Here is a 17,248-nt window from a genome sequence, read left to right on the forward strand (position 1 = left end):
AACAGTTCACTGATAGTTTTAAGCAAAAATACTATTTTTAACACGAAATATTGCACTGGGCCCATAACCTATTAAAACATAGTAAAGATTGACTTTAGACTAACTTTTATTCAAGTACATGACATAGACACAGTATAATTCATAGCCAATAGCAAAGTGGCGCTAGTTTTATTTCAATGTAATTTATAGCAATATTTTAACATTACAAAGGTCACGCAGTAGACCAACTCGGCGTGTTAGCCCGGAGTCATCGAATGCTGATGATAATTTGTGCCAAACTTCCTTCGCAGTCTTCGCCTCTTGTATGTGAACATAGTTTATCGGATCCACTGAGAGAATAATCTTTGTTTTTGCTTTAATATCTCGTTTTGTATCTTTTACCTCATCTTCTTCTATACAATGTCACAGCTCCTCGTGTTGCAAATACGTTTGCATTGCAAATCGCCAAGTTGCAAAGTTATCACGGCCTGATAGCTTTTCAATGAATGCCATTTGATTATTCATTGTGATTGAGAATCTTATTCGGTGGATTTTAGTTAAAAAAAAAACAAATTGCCCGCTTCTTATTGAGAGGTTATGTTCACTGCAAAACTGTCTATCACTGATTTTAAAGTTTATTTAGCACTTTTATTATTTATAGGCTTTTTACTGGGCCCATAACCTGTTAGATTAAATAAATAACACTAAGTTTTACACAGTTATACTTTGTATTTATTAATATTTAATATAGATGAAAATACAATGCGGTGGATGTCACGGAGTAGAGAGACAAGTAGTGTGTGAGAGAGAGGCAAGTATTGCCATAGATTATATATCATCTCATATTCATATTGAGTTATAAGGCGCCAAATTTAAAATTATTTCAACAGTAATTACTGGTGGTAGGACCTCTATGAGTCCGGACGGGTAGGTACCACCACCCTGCCTATTTCCGCCGTGAAGCAGTAATGCGTTTCGGTTCGAAGGTGAGACCTTAGAACTTACATCTCAAGGTGGTGGCATTTACGTTGTAGAACCAGTAACCACTTAACACCAGGTGGGCTGTGAGCTCGTCCACCCAGGAAAGCAATAAAAAAATAAAAAATAAATGCATTAAAGATACAGGATGCAGATTAAAGAGGCAGTTTCTTTATTACGTTTACGATAAAAGCTTCGCTTTCAGTACTTGCTTAATAATAGTGCCCGCCTTGTCGACCACGCTTATCTTTTATACAATTACTCGTTTTTTGCACAGGGATGACACTTACCCTTTTGAAGGTCGTCTGAAGAGTGTTTAAAAACATTTTTTTACTAACAAGAACATTATTTAGATAATATTCTCGACTAAATGTTTTCTTCTTTGAATTACTGGTACTAGCAGGAACGTAAGAACGTTTTATTGGTATTTTGGTCACACAAGCTGCTATAAACATATTTTGTGGTTCATATGAGCCTAAAGCATAAAATTTTTGGAATTCTACTAATCTATTCACTCGAAATATTCTCTTGACATTTTCTTGGGCAGTGGCAGTTTAAATCTAAAAAATTGATTTGTTCAATGTTTTGTTTTTTAGAGTTAACTTAGTTTAAATTTTGGTATTTCCTCTTCTTTCTTCTCAAGTATGTCCACCATATTTTCTTTAAGTCTTTTTTTAGTCTACCGCTCGATAATGTAGCGGTGTTTCAGAAGTGTTAACCTCCGGGATATGGGAAGAATGGGCAGAGGGTTGAAGAAGAAACAAAATTTCAGCAAGTGGCTTGTCTTATTGCCAATTGAAAGAAACGATTGGATAAACGGGAGATGTGATTGTCCATTTCTTTTTTGATTTATATCCCCCCACAAGAATCTGCTCCGTGAGGCGGTGCACCTGTTGAACGCATGAGTGATTTGTACGGAATCCGAATTGTTCATCGATAACAATGCCCTTCAAGGTGGGCCGACGACCTATTGAGGTTCGCGGGGATCCACTGGATGCAGGCAGCGCAGGGCCGGTCTTTGTGGCGAGGCTTGGGGGAGGCCTATGTCCAGCAGTGGACGTCCATGGGCTGATAGAATAGAAAAACAATGCCCTTGGATGAGACGAAGTCTCTAAGGCGTTTGTAGAGCAGACGCTCATACAGTTTGCCTAGAGACATGAGGAGGCTAATCGGGCGGTAGCTCGTCGGATGGTTTTTTGGTTTACCGGGTTTATGTATGCCGATAACGTCCGCTTCTTTCCACACCGCGGGAAAGATACAGTTCGCCATAGCGGCATTGAAAATAGATGCCAACATCACGATGAATTGGACGGGTAGAAGTTTAATAACGCGGTTGGATATACCGTTGGAACCGGGAGGCTTGTGAGGACGTGGGTCTTTGATCAAGTCTTTAACTTCCATCGGGGTGACGGGTGGTAACGCATCCGAGGGTGGTAGGGAGGCTCTGCGTTCTACCTCACTGTCTACTAATTCTACATGAACAGGGTCCACGGATTGAGTGCTGGGCGTGCACTGGGTTTGCAATGTATCGGCCAGCAGCTCTGCTTTTTCGTCATCATCGAACGCCACGAGTCGGCCTGAGGGGCCTACGAGGGGGGGCATAGTTACTACCGTATCCTATTTGAGAGTACGAGCTAATCGGTAGTAAGACCTTTGGGAGGGCGCGAGTCCTTCTAAGAAATCAGACCATCTGGCATCTCGGACTTCGGTGATGCGAGACTTTACGTCGCGTTGTAGGGCACGCATTCGAATACGATTTTCCGCGGTAGGATACCTGTCATAGGCGCGTATCGAGGCGTTCTTAGCTCTAAGGGGTTCCCTAATACCGTCAGGCAATTTGAAGCGGTAAAGGAAGTCCTCCGCTACAACTTGTTTCGATGACCTATCTAATGTCGAGGTGATGTGTGACGTTAAGATGTCTATGGCTTCAGCGGTATCCTGAGGAGACGGGGTAGAGTCCGGGCTAAACGGGAGCGATGGCGGATCAGGTTCAGCCAGGCTGATGCCCAGCGTGTGCCAATCCACTACAGTCCTCGTGATGGGAACGGAATCGGGAGCGCGACCGAGCTTTATAACGACGGGACGGTGGTCTGAATCTAACTCTGAAACTACTTCGATCGAGTGTAAGCGCAGAGCTACGTTTTTTAATAACGCTATGTCGAGTATATCCGGGCGATGCGCGATATCTAGTGGGAAGTGAGTCGGGGTTAGCGGAGCGACGATATCGGAGGCGAGATCATCGACTAACGCGTCAAGCCGCCTGCCATTCGGGGTTGTGGTGTGTGAGTTCCACCTGATGTTACAATTTAAGTCGCCCGCCAGAATGACAGAGCTCCCCATGCCGAGCAGCGCCTCGATATCACTGCTTAGAACGATCTTATCCGGTGGAAGATAAACGGACGCGATAACGATTGGCGCGTGTCCCGTCAGTGAGATTCGACACACTGATGCTTCGATATTAGCGAGCGCGGGAGGATCGCGCGGGACGCAATGCAGGGCTCTTCTATAGTAAATGACGGTACCACCACCACGAGCAGAGAGCCTGTCGTTCCTGACCATGTTATAGTTCGCGATAGTTCGCGATTTTAGGGTCATGGCGCGCGGGCTTAAGTAGGGTCTCCTGCACTAAAAAGATATCAATTTGATGGTCACGCAAAAAGTCAGAAACCTGATCACGTTGATTTGTGAGACCGTAAGCGTTAAAAAATCCTATCTTTACGGATAGGGGCTTTATTCTACTTATATACGCCATTGATTACCGGCGGAGTGAGGGAGGGGAGGACGTTCGTATTTAATGACGCATATACGTCGGCGTATTCCTGCACAACGGCGATAAAGTATTGTGCAGTGGAGGCAGCACGAATGGCGTCGCCCAAAGCGTTAACGCGCTCAAAGTTGATCGACTGAAAGAAGTCGATCGCTAAAGCGAGATTGTCGGACGCGGTCGGAGGGCAAGTTGCGGGAGAGGGATGAGTCGCGGGGGCGGGACGAATTGCGAAGGAGGGAGTTGTAGCCGTGTTCGTGTACGGCAGCGGTTTCGCCCAGGCTCGAGACACTGGGCACCGGCGCCGGAACGAACGCTGGCTTAGCCTGCGACACAGAGGGTACCGAGGCTTTGATGTCTGGGCCGGAAGCTCGGAGGCGGTTTTGGCGGGCGACGCGGTGATTTATTTTCGGGGCTCGGGGGCATCCGCGGTAATTTGCGGGGTGACCCTGTGTTCGACACAGGACGCAGCTAGGCGGTTTCGTCGCGGTTTTTTGATCGCGAGTGCATAGGGCCGTGGCGTGATCGCCTTAACACTTGACGCATCGGGGGCGCGCGTGACAGTTACGGGAAGAATGCCCGTATAATTGACAGTTATGGCACTGGCTAGGTGTGCCTTTCTTGTGTGGGGTTTCGACGGCGATTCCGGAAAGGCTACAGACCGTTCGGATGTTGAATATTTGCTTACCCTCGGGGGTAGGCTGGAGAGCGACGAGAACCATGTTATATGGCTCCTTTCCGCGGCCTGTGTGCATACGGTGTACGGAGTTAACCGGTAGGCCTTGTTCGAGAAGGTCGGCCTTGACGAGCTCGGGATCCAACTCTTTAGGGATGCCACGTATGACGGCACGGAGCTCGCGCTCCTCCTGGAGCGTATACGTGTGGAAACTTATACGCTCCTTACGGAGGTAAGAAGAGAGGGCGCTATGGTCGTCGGGTGGTCGAACCTTAATTTGAATGCCGTTCGCGAGGTTACGGGCATTCGTGAAATTGATATTTTTGGTCTTAAGGGCCAGGGAAACTCGATCCCAAGCTGCCTTCTCTTGAAGGATTACCGGGGAAGGGGTCTGGGTTTTATTTTGTGCCACCGGACGCGGCGACGCAGTGGCACGGGCTGGAGGCGCAACGGGAGTCTGAGGGCGGGGGCGCGACGCGTTTGCGGCTTTGGTAATTTTAGCGGCCGCGGGAGCTCGAGACTCCGCGGCACGCTTCTTACCCTTTTGTACCTGGGTGAATCCATCCGTCGATGAGGCAGGGGCGAGGTCGACCTCCATCTCCGAGTCAGAGTCGGAGAACGAGGAGGCGGCCGCAGGTGACCTACGAGCAGGAGTTTTGGAGGGCGCGACGGAGGCTGCGGTTGATCGCGCTGCTGGAACGGTGGCCACGGCGGACGACGCAGCAGTTTTCCTCGCCAATATAGACGATGCGGGAACGGCAGGCACGACGAAGGCTGCGGTGCTCGATGCAGAAGCTTTGCACGCAGGTACAGGCGACGCAGGAGCAGCGAGCTCGGTGGAGTCCACGAGAGGGCTCGCGGTGTGATCGGTCTTGAAGGCCAGAAACTCGGAAGTGAGCTTTGGGTAGCGAAGCCGGACAAATTCCGCAAATACAGCGTCCATGATGGTTACGTGCCCAAGTGGGGCTACCCCAGGTCTTAGAAAACCATCGCCTTGCGGCGAGGCCCCAACTTCTCGGAACTGAGCGGTTCTATTGAACACAGGTGGCGATGCGGCGCGATTACTACAGGACAAAGAAAAAAACAACAAAACAAAAATAACAAAAAGAAACAAAACAAATAAACACTTCCAGGAAAACAGTTTGTCGGCAGATGTACCACGAACACAGAAATAACAAAAGGAAACAAAACAAATAAAAACTTCCAGGAAAAACACTTGGTCGGCAGATGTACCTTTTTTTTATGATTGAAGGATTACTGGTGGCCCGGAGGCCTTTCCAGTTTCACCAGGACAGAAACAGATGTACCACGAAAACAGGCCGCGCGAACAATGGCCGGGCTAACAAAGGCCGGGCGATCCGCACGTGACGGGTGCCTCTATCGGAATGCTCTGTATTATCTTATCCAGGTGGGCATTAAAAAAAATACTGTCCATTAGAACACCTAGGTCACGAATGCATTCCACTCTTTTAAGTGATTTACCATTTATTGTGTATGATGTTTCTGTCGGTGTTTTATTTCTGGTAAAGGAGATCTGATAACATTTGTCAGTATTAAGTAGCAATTTATTATGCTTACACCACTTTGCAAGTCTGTCAATATCATCTTGAACCAGTTTAGCATCATCTAAAGTTTTTATAGGTCTTATAATTTCGAGATCATCTGCAAACAAATAAAAAGAGGTATGGTGAAACATTGTACTATTGAATTAATTAGAATTAAAAACAGAAGAGGCCCCTAGTGAGACCCTTGTGGAACGCCAGAAGTAACCGAAAATTCAGCAGACTGAACACCATTAACCACCACGTGGGATTTACGATTGGTAAGATAAGATCTTAACCATTTAAGAACAGATCCCCCAACTCCAACACAAGCAAGTCTTGAGTTTAGTGTTGCGTGGTCAACTTTGTCGAAGGCCTTGCTGAAATCCGTGTATATGGCGTCAACTTGGATACCGTTGTCAAGATGATAAGTTACATTGTCCGTGAAAGCTACAAGGTTGGTAGTTGTGGACCTTTTGCGTATAAAACCGTGTTGTTGTTCTATTAGTGACACTTTAGCTAAATTATTTAGGTGCGGGTAAATTAATGATTCGAATATCTTTGGTATAATTGATAAAATTTATATAGGTCTGTAGTTTTTAATATTATTTTTGGAGCCGTCTTTGTGAATAGGGACAATTCTAGCAGTTTTCCAGTAGTCAGGGAACTGCCCTAATCGAAGAGATTCATTAAATATCAATGTTAGTTATAACGACAATTGCCTAGCACATCTAGTCAAAAATATTGGAGGCAAACCATCTGGACCTGGGCCTTTATTTAAGTCTAGTTTTTTTAACTTATGCAATATTTCTGACTCAGGTATGATCAGAGTGTTTAACGAAAGTGAGCTCTATTTTCTAAATTTACTTTAGAATCTAAAGTATTATTAGGAGAGATGTTAGTGATGTGAGAGTTTGTGCATTTGCTGTAAATGGATGAAAAATGTTTTGCAAATAGGTCACTTACATTTCTCGCATCGGTAGCATTTTTGTCTTCTAAATACATACGAGTATTAGATGGAAAATCGCTACTACCGCTACTATCGCTGCTACTACGCTTTTGTTTTATGAAGGTCCAAAAATACTTAGTGTTTTTGGCAATATTCTCTTCAATGTTTTTGCAATAATCGCTAAAACACTGCTTCATCAACTGATCCGTCCTGCTTTTTAATATATCTAAAGCTATTTTGTCCATTGGATTATTATATTTCTTAAATCGTGCTCTTATATTTTTTTTTCTTTAAGTCTCTTAACTAGATTACTAGAATACCAAACAGGGTATTTGTTGGAGTTAGGCTTAGTCATTGGGACCGATTTACCGGTAATACCTTGAAGTATGTCATAAAATTGTGTGACTATCTCATCTATATTGTTACAAGATGAGAATAAGTCAGACCAATTAATTTTTTTAAACTCATTAACCCTTAGCTTGGCAGAATTTTATTTTTTCGAATATAAAAATAATATTCATAGCACTTAACTTTAATGACCCAAGGGGTCTAGAAAAAATATTAAAAAAAATATTTAAACTACCCCTTTAAAAAAACCACCCGTATCTTGTGGGATACATTGCCAAGGGCATTGATAAATATATTACGCTATCAATGTATCTCTACAGATACATTGCCAAATTATCTATGACTTGATTATATAATAATTTATATGAAAATAAATATAAAAAACACGTTAATAATCAGTAGTTTGTACTATTTATTTAATAACAAAAATGGAACTTCAATGAAAAAATACAAAATCAGATTAATTTTAGACATTCATATTTATGGAAATTGAAAAAACAGTTCCGATCCGGTAAAAGACACAGCCTCATACCACATTTGATGCACATAACAGTAGTCTGACCTTTGATACATAGTTTGCATCGTCCTTTGGTCCCAAAAGTAGGGAAATGATTGTATCCATCATATTTAACGTCCGCAGTTGGCCTTACGGTACAGGGTGTTTTTATAATCTTTTTTGGTGCTGGTGGTACAGAATCATAGTTTTTGAATGGCTGCTGTCTCCCAGAATGTAAGAGCCCTTGTATAATTTGATGTCGAAACTTCTTTAAACTCAGTCGTTTTATGTTATTCACGCCAATATGTCTACGATACAAAATCCAGCTATTGTTCACGCACATATCTAACATTTGAGAAAATATCGGTAAGTACCATCGGTGGTTTTTCATCTCCGTTCTGTACAAAGCCACTAACATATCTGCAAGGTCGACTCCCATATGTGCGTTGTAGTGCTTTATTATATTGGGACAGGGCACAGCAGCTCTCTGTTTTAAATCCTTATTGTAACGTTGTATAACTCCAACAGGAGTTTCAGAAACATAACTGCTTGCCACAGTAACCACTTTGTTGTCATGCCATTTGACAATACAGACTTTGTTTGTATTGCATACTACTCGTGAATAAGATCCGCGGCCTTTTTTTTTGAGGGCTTTATCAGGTATAAGCTTTTGTTCTGCACCACGTAGTCTATTTGACCTTATGGTGCCTAAGGAGAATATACCCATATTATATCGGAGCATATGTATTAGCTCTAGACTGGTGAAAAAATTGTCAAAGTACACAACTGAACATGCTGGATCAGGAATAGTTTTACATAGTGAGAAGACGACTTTTGCCCCAAAGCCCAAACTCATTTCTTCTGGTGAAAATAGGTGGTATCTGAAAGTGTCTTCACCTCCATATACGAGAAAATCATAAATGAAGCCCGAAACGCCAGCTCTAACAAATATTTTGTACCCCCATTTGCGAGGCTTGCTCTTTATGTATTGTTTTCGATTACCGGCTTTTTTGCCCTTATATGGCACCATCATTTCATCAATGCTGAACCTAGTTTCATGAGGAACTCTCAAAAAGTTGGCACGTACTTTTTCAATGAGTGGCCTAACTTTAAAATAGCGATCACCGTCATCAAGCAGATTGTCGTTGAAGTGGATGTACCGTCGTATTTGTTGAAATTTTTTTAGTGTCATTACCTCAGCTATTTGTGAAAATCTGAATTCCTGACACCAATAGTCAGTGTAGGCCGGCATATTCACGATTCCCATTATCAAATTTATTGCAATAAAATCTTTGATGTCTTGTGTTGAAAAATTAAGAGAACGACCAATTGTTTGAGTTGAGTATAAATTGCTTTGCTCTGTTATCATGTTAAGGATGCCATCATCAAAGAAGTATTGAAAATATTCTAGTGGTGTTTTTATGGTATCTGAAGGTAACTGTTTATCGTGTATTTCGGCGTTATGTTCAAATTTCTTGTTATTCCAATGGAATTTCAGTTGCTTTCTTTGTATAGGTGCAAGGCGCCTTACAGCTAGCCGTGGCTGTTTTGAGCGTGTATTTATATTTGACGGCGATGGTGAGGCTGCTACTATTGCTGGCGATGACTCTGGTGTTTCAGGCACTATTCGGTTAAATCTAGGCTTTTTATTTCGAATAACATTTACAATGGCAGTTGGTGAAGGAGGTATGACCGAGTGAAGAGAATCTTGAGTTGAAGAATCCAAAGAAATACTTTCAGACGGTGGTTTCATTGATACTGTAGGGCAGGAAGTGAGGTTGTTTTCATCGTCAGAAAGTATGTGAAGATTTTCAAGAGAAGAAGGAAGCGAAGGAGCAGATGAAGATTCAGTACTATCGCGTTTTTGAAGATTAAAATTCTCGACTTCAGTACTAGAATCCGAACTTTCTTCATCATTTGATGACTGACTGTGTTTTGGCACCAATGCGAGTATTTTGCTAGCTCTTGAAAGCATATGGACCTACAATTAATATATAAAATAAGCCATGCATAGCCATATGAACAGTTATTCAGCTTGGCAGTGTGCACATACAGATACATGACGATTTTGTAAAAGTTGTTAGTAAAGCTAGCAGTGTGTACCATGAGATACATATCAAATATATATAGAATTGTTAGTTTCTTGGCAATGTGCACGAGGAGATACATTCATTAAAAAAGTCACATGAAGCATCAACCAGACAATTAAAGAATGTCCAAAGTAATTATTTTAGTGTTAAATATATCTATAATTAACAACTTAACACATCCACTCATTCAATACATAAAAACAAGAAAAAATCATAACTTTTCTTACCTTTTTGCGAGGCAACATGTCGGAACTTGAACTAAAGTGAAGTTTGACAGCTCATCAGTCTTACCAACACAAAAAACTTAAGATGCGTTCCGAAACTAAGAAATGGCCTAAATATTCTTAAAAAAATATCATGGTTTCGCTTAAAAATAATAGCACTAGATTTTTTTTTATTCTGGTGTATCTCTACAGATACACTAACAAGAAAAGGGTTAATAATTGTATCAAAATCAGCTTTGTGGAAGTTATATCTTGGTAACTGACATGGATCAAGACAATTGTCTGAATTTATTGTGAAAACAAATTCTAATGGGGGGTGGTAATTATCGACTGACGTTAAAATGTCGTCAGATTCAGTGACGGATAAATTTGGCTCTGATGAAAGAACTAGGTCTAGTATTTTAGATTTAAGATTTCTTACGAGATTGTGTTGTTTCATGCCGTTTGTAGCCATAAATTCGGTCATAATGTGATAAAATAGGCATGAAGAATCCTGTAAGACGATAGAATTGTCATTATTAAGTGTCCATGATAAGTTAGACAGATTAAAATCTCCTAAAACTAAAGAATGGTCGTAATTTGAGAGGTTAGCGCTCGCTTTTTCTACAAACTGCTCAAGTTCCGCCATGTGTACTGGTGGTGGTATATAGATGGCACATACACAAACTTTAATAAGTCTATCGGCTTTCTTAAAGCTGAACTGAATCCACAAATCCTCAATCCCATTATTACTTTCAAATTCGTGCAATCTAAATGTGTTAATATTTTTCTTAATTGCAATTATGACATCCCCACCCGTTTTTTTGGATTTATACTTGTTAGATCACGATCTCGCCTATATACAATATAACGATCATCAAACCATTCTGCATGTTACACGAAAGATAGTTAGACAAAGTGAACTTGTCCTTTTATATTATTAATAAGGTGTCGTTTCTCGAAGATTCTGCATGCCAGCGATGTGAAAAGTTTGTCGTCGAATAATAGACAAAATGGCACAAGCAGTGTCGAGTAAAAGAACTTATTTGTGTATATGTTACCGGAAATGTATGAAATCAAGGAATTGTGTACAAATCCTAGGAAATGTGTACAATTCCGAGACTATTTAGGAAATGTATAAAATATTGTTTGAAAAACTATTTAATGCATAGATATCCTAGGAAATGTATAAATTTCCTCGGAATTGTATATAATTCCAATATCGTATTAGGAAATGTATAAAGTAAATGCTTTCTGTAATAAAACACGTTGTTAATAATATTTTATTATTATAACACTTATTAAGACAATCGGGTCATACCGTAAAATAATAATAATATATTCATATTATCTTACTAATTAAAACTTCTAAAATCAACTATCTATTAACTTTTAACGTATCACAAAATCAACTTATATTTATTGTTATAAAATCAAATTTTCATTTGGCAAGTAATCAGTCTGATAATTAAGTAATTATAAATGTCAAAGTATAAAAGTAAATCTTTATATTATAATACTTTGTCAGTCCATATAGCTATTTATTTTTGCAGGGTAAGCTCGAATGGCATTTGGAAGTACATAATACTTTATTTTTAAAACACAGACATCTTGATGTAGCACAATTTTTCTTGCAAAGGCACTTCTTAAATCCCTGGCCGGTTCCAGTGGATTGCAAGTTGGCAACGGACCGTCGTGCAAGACTCGTCCCGCTGTCCCCGCGTACCCACCAATATCTTAAATGTTTTACATTTCCGATTGCTATTTAGGAAATGTATAGATTTCCTAAGAAATGTGTAATGTGTAAGTATAATATAATTTATTTCACACATTTCCGTGCGATTTTAGGAATTACATACATTTCCGGTAACATATATAAATTAAGTATCGAATTATCCACACTGCGCCACGTACAATCGCTAGATGGCGTTAATTTAAAAAAGGTTTAAATTAATTGAAAGGAAATTTTCTGGTATTACAAGTATATTATAATAATTACATTTGTAAATATTGTATACTTAAATAAAACAATCAATTATATGTATGTATTAAAACGGTGTTCATTAAACTAACATTTTGAAATAAATTACCTCGTACATTTTACAAAAATTAAAAACAACGACTTAATTCTATTATTCGCACTTTCTGAGATCACAGTAACTTGGCAGTCTTACATATATGTACTTTTTCTGAACTATTCAGTCAAATTACTAAATTAATCTTATTTTAATAAGCTTAGTAAATACACATTAAGGACGTGACTCTCTTTTACAAGAATATAATTATAAAATCGGTAATAATTATGAATAGTCTGTTAAACGTATCGATGCACATAACATGCTAAAAAAAATACTTCTTATAATAAATATCTTTGGAAATTCTGGGCCGTTATATAAAGCTAGTCTTCTTCCAAAAGATTTTTAATAGTCTCATTTGTTGGTATGTTAATCTAAAACTGTTTCCTGTTTGCCGGCATTAACGGGGCTAACTTTTCAATAATAGCTGCTTTGCGTTTTTCAATGCCTGTGGACTCTATAGTGCTGCGACCGAATGGACTTTTGGAATTGGACTCGAATCACAAAAAGGAATCTTTTTCTCATCTTGAACTTTTATCGGAATTGACAGCAGCCTTGTTGCAAGCGGCAACAGCGGCGGTGGATTTTCCAGATTCATTGGTAGTATGGCTTGATTTTGTTGACAAGACGAATGCTCAGCTTGATTCCGTTCATCATCAATGTGATCTATGAAAGCCGGTTTAAGTCTGTCTACACTCACGACAACTTTGTTATATTTCATGGATAGTGTGAACGTTTTTTCCATTAGGGGAGCGTTCTAGTACTTTAAATGGACCTGTATATGGCGGCTGCGATACCCTGCGGAGGGTATCGTCTCTCAGAAAGACATCAGAAACGCTTGCCAATTCCTTAAGTATAAACGGAGAGTTTTTACGATGTCGAGATGCAGGCACTGGGCATATAGACGACATTTTGTCACGCAATTGTACCACACAATCGGTGGCATCTTCAATTTTTTCTAGTGTCGAGGAAGCTATTAACAGCTCTCCGGGGAGGAGAGCGTATTTCCATTTGCGTGTTCATAAGGAGGCACATACTGCCTTGATTAAGCGCCACAAATCCGTGTTTGTTCGAAGGCACTTTTGTGTTTAATGAATGGGCAAGAAAACTCAAACAAAGTCCTTTTATTTAACCTTTTATTAGGACCAAAATATATCTATATTCAAAGATGTATGAAGATGGTATTGTATTGCAGGCAATCAACGTAGGTACTCATACAAATATAATTAAGTAATTTTATAAAATTAACGTTTTTTGGCAGGAGGCTCATTATCATCAATATTAGATGCAATATTATGAACACGTTTTCTTTTCACAGTTTCTGATTTGGCTGATCGTCCTGATTGAATCCTTCCACTGATGGTAAACCTCTTTCTTTGCGGCGAGCGAGCGATGTTGGTTGTACATTAAGTTTTCGAGATTTTCGTCGGACATTTTTTTCAACTATAAATGATATAATACTCGATGGAGTTTTTAGCTTCGACAAATCAGATCCAAACTTTGTTTTTGTTTGTGTATGCAGCATTTAAATCCTTCTCCAAGATATCAGTAATTCTTTGCCACTGAGCTTTAATATTTTGAATAGCATTTTCAAAGTTTTCATTGTTGATAATTACACTGTTTTCCGCTCGATTTATTGGAAGTTCAAAAGTGTTTGGTACAACAGTCACTTTGGCTGTCTTCACTATCTGTGCCCGTAATATTTTCAAAAAATGACTGTAAAACCTGGTCACCCAGAGCGAATTTTGCAAATTGTTGACGATCCAAGTCATTCAAATGTAGCGATGTGGTAAGTACAGTCCCATGTTTTCTTTCTACAGCGCAGAGATGTTTACAAAATCGCGCGAACTTCGTGGCTAAGTTCCATGCATCACCTTGAACACGTGTTTAGAAGGGCAGTTGGCGTTGCAAACCCGTGCGCGATTGGAGGACACGTGCCTTGAATTGAACACGATTTTGTAAAGGGAGTTAGCGCGACAAACCCGTGCGTGTTTCAAGGCAGTACCGCCTCTTAATGAACACGGAAATGGAAATATGCCTCCGGGGAGTCTTAAGTCCGTACACCGTTTCTGCGACTGTGGCTTCTAAATTTATTTTTTGTTACATTACCCAAAAATCTTGACTTGCCTTTCTTAATCAAATATTTTTTTAATATTTTTAATTTGTTCTAAGCAATTCTATTAATTCATTTTCCATACCTTACTAAAATTTAATTATAAAGGGGAATGCCCACTCTCCATAGTGTGTTGGGCCCAAGATGGACATCAAATATTACTATAAAAATGGACTGTTTCAAATTCTTAAATGTATTAGATATCTTAAAAATATTTTGAGTTTGACGCCACTATTATAAAAATTAAATAAATAAAAAATAGTTTTGAGGTTAATTTTCTATATAAATAAGTATCGGATTGTGAAATACTTAAAGAACTTTTCTTTTCTTAATGTTTAATTTATTAATTATGATAAGAGAGATGTTCCTAATGTATTTTTATCCAATGTGTGGTTTTGAATCTCGGTCTGGTTAAAACCACAATTCATAAAATGTTTTTCAGTCGTAGTTTATTGATCGGTATCCATAATCGAATGTAGCTGTGATCCTTAATTGCTGAGCCAAAGTTGTCTTTGAAGGGAGGATAAGATCCATAAAACAGAGCCACTAAAACAAATCGAAAAAAATCAAAACACATCCATCTTGAACGTAAGCGCAAGCAGCAAGCGAAGCGTCAGTCAGTCAGATTCAATTCAGTGTTGTCAGTATAACGGAAAATAATTACATTAAATTGATATATCGATTATTTTTTTAAATAGCCGATAGTTGATTTATTTTTCTTAATCTTTTTTTACGAGTACACATTATTTTTTATGTTTTTGGACATATATTGGACATTGGACTTTAACTTGTAACTCGTGTAGAGTTACAAGTTAAAGTCCAATGTCCAATGTCTTTGATGTTATTTTATGTGCTTATAATCGATTAAAATCGATTTATTAACTCATTAATATAATAAAACATATAAATAAAACATTTTAAGTATTCTCAAATACTGAAAATGTTTTATTTATATACTTAAAATGTTTACTAAATACGTAAAAGGTTTTGATGTTGGCAATATTTTTCCCGAAAAAATCAAAAACCTTGTTTATTCAATATAGTTACTTTTTTTAAACTACTTATTGGCCATTTGGAAGAAAGTAAATGCATATTTATTTATGACAAAATTAATGCACTAAGTATTTTTTCTCTAATCTATTGTCCGCTTTGGGCCTGAAATGGGCATTCCCCTTTACATACCATGTTTCGTGAATAACTGTAGTAGCGCTGGCTTGCCATATAAAGACATCGGAATGCAAACATGGGTCGAGCTAGATATCTATTCTAAAAGATAAACGAAAAAAAAGAACTATAAAATATAAAAAAATATTGCACACTTTCTTCACAATGATTTTCTAAAAAAAAGGATAAATGCACTTTTAAACAGCTTGTTTCGGCAAATGGGTTTCATTTCCTTATTAATTTTCTTTAATAAATCGAGTAAATTAAAATACGCTTGCGTTTTCCATAAAGATGTAATAATTGGAATAAGTAAAAACAATGACAGACAAGTGACACTATGACATTAATCATACATAAAAAATATAAAATTATTTATTGAGGTTTAAGGTTTATTGCGCGAACACAGCTTGATTCTGAATTCCATTTGGAGGTTGCAGCCTAACCGATCTGCGTAGCATTCTCAGGTTTATTTCTTGCTGGATTTACTTTTTGTGTGTTTTCTTGTAATATTTATAAAACCCAAATAGACTTGCAAGTAGCAACAGTCGAACCACTGCTCCTAACAATATATTCCTGGTATTTTCATGAAATGCCATGTCCTTGTTCCTAAACGCGCCGTTTCTTCCGCCTGATGCAGTTTGTGTAATTTTAACATCTTCTTTCTTATTCTGTGTACTGTCCAATTTTCTTAATTTTCACTGTATCTCTTGCGCACGACTTTCTTTTTCCTTTTTCTTTTTGATCGTATCATTTTTTGAACGTACCCTTCGTCCATGTTAGACGGGGGCGGAGGCAGCGGACGGAGTTGAGGTGCTTGTAACGAGCACTTCGCGTTAGCGCTGCCCCCCCGCTTGGTTCTGTTTCATCCCGGTTCCGACCTAGTGGCTGGAGCCTCTACGGTGGCTGGAGCACCCGACACCGCGGCATGTGCAGACGCAAGCTGCTCAGCGTCACCAGAGACAATAAGTCTCGCCTCGAGAGCCGCTAGCCCGGCACTCAGCCTTTCTATTACAGCCTGGACGGTGCGGCCCATAATCTCGTCCAGGCTGTAGTAACTCGATTCTGACAGGGCCAGGGTCCGTGGCCCCGCGGATGTTTGCTGCCGCTCGACGGTTGTCGTTCCCCTAGAGCGCGACGACGCGAACGCTACTGTACATCACGCGATGGTGGCAGCAGAGGTCACCGGTCGCCTGCTGGCGCTGAGGGACGGGGACCACGGAGACCCGCGGTGACACCGCCGGCACATATGCCGGAGGAGTCCGCGACCCAGCGGCATGTGGCAATGCGGGCGACGACCTCGTCGCGTTTACCCCACTTGGAAGCAGCAACCTCGTCATCGGGCTGCTGCTGTGCTTGTAGCTGTGCTCGAAGCCTTGAATTTTCCGCCATCAGCTGTATCACCTGGTCCTTTGCGGAAGCAACCGAAGGCAGGACCTTCGAGACTTGCGAGACCACTTCTCGCAGCTTGCGGCCAGCGGCTTTGGTCTTAGTGCCGTTGGCCGCATACGACTTGACGGTCCTCATGGCCCTCTGTCGTCCGTCCGTCTAGTGAAGCGACGGACATCGACGCCGATGACGGTGCCTGTGACGGTGTGCCCGTCTTCCGGGCAGGTCTTCCTTTAGGGGGTGGCATCTCTTCCGCAGCAGAGGCCGCATCGGAGAGTACCACTACTTTCTCCGGCGGGGCATCCGCGCCAGAAGACGACGTTAGCCCCCCTTCCCCTTCGCGTGAAGAAACTCCCCTCGTCTTCCTCTTCCGCCTAACTCTCTCGGCGATTGGCCCTTTCCGGCCAGCTGCCTCGCAGTCGCTGACGCGCGTCGATCCAGCGCTGGCACCTCTTCGCCGGTTTTCCGCTGCCCGTCGCACAGCCT

General features: G+C 40.5%; 1 non-coding gene across 1 annotated transcript; it reads right to left on the minus strand.

The window, feature by feature from the left end:
- Positions 1-16,364: 16,364 nt before the first annotated feature.
- On the minus strand, positions 16,365-16,453 carry Mir2812 (microRNA mir-2812). The gene has a single exon (NR_107398.1). It is a non-coding gene; the product is annotated as a microRNA mir-2812 (primary transcript).
- Between the last annotated feature and the right edge of the window lie 795 nt (positions 16,454-17,248).

Source organism: Bombyx mori, chromosome 14 (genome assembly GCF_030269925.1).
Source record: "Bombyx mori chromosome 14, ASM3026992v2".
Taxonomy (NCBI): domain Eukaryota; kingdom Metazoa; phylum Arthropoda; class Insecta; order Lepidoptera; family Bombycidae; genus Bombyx; species Bombyx mori.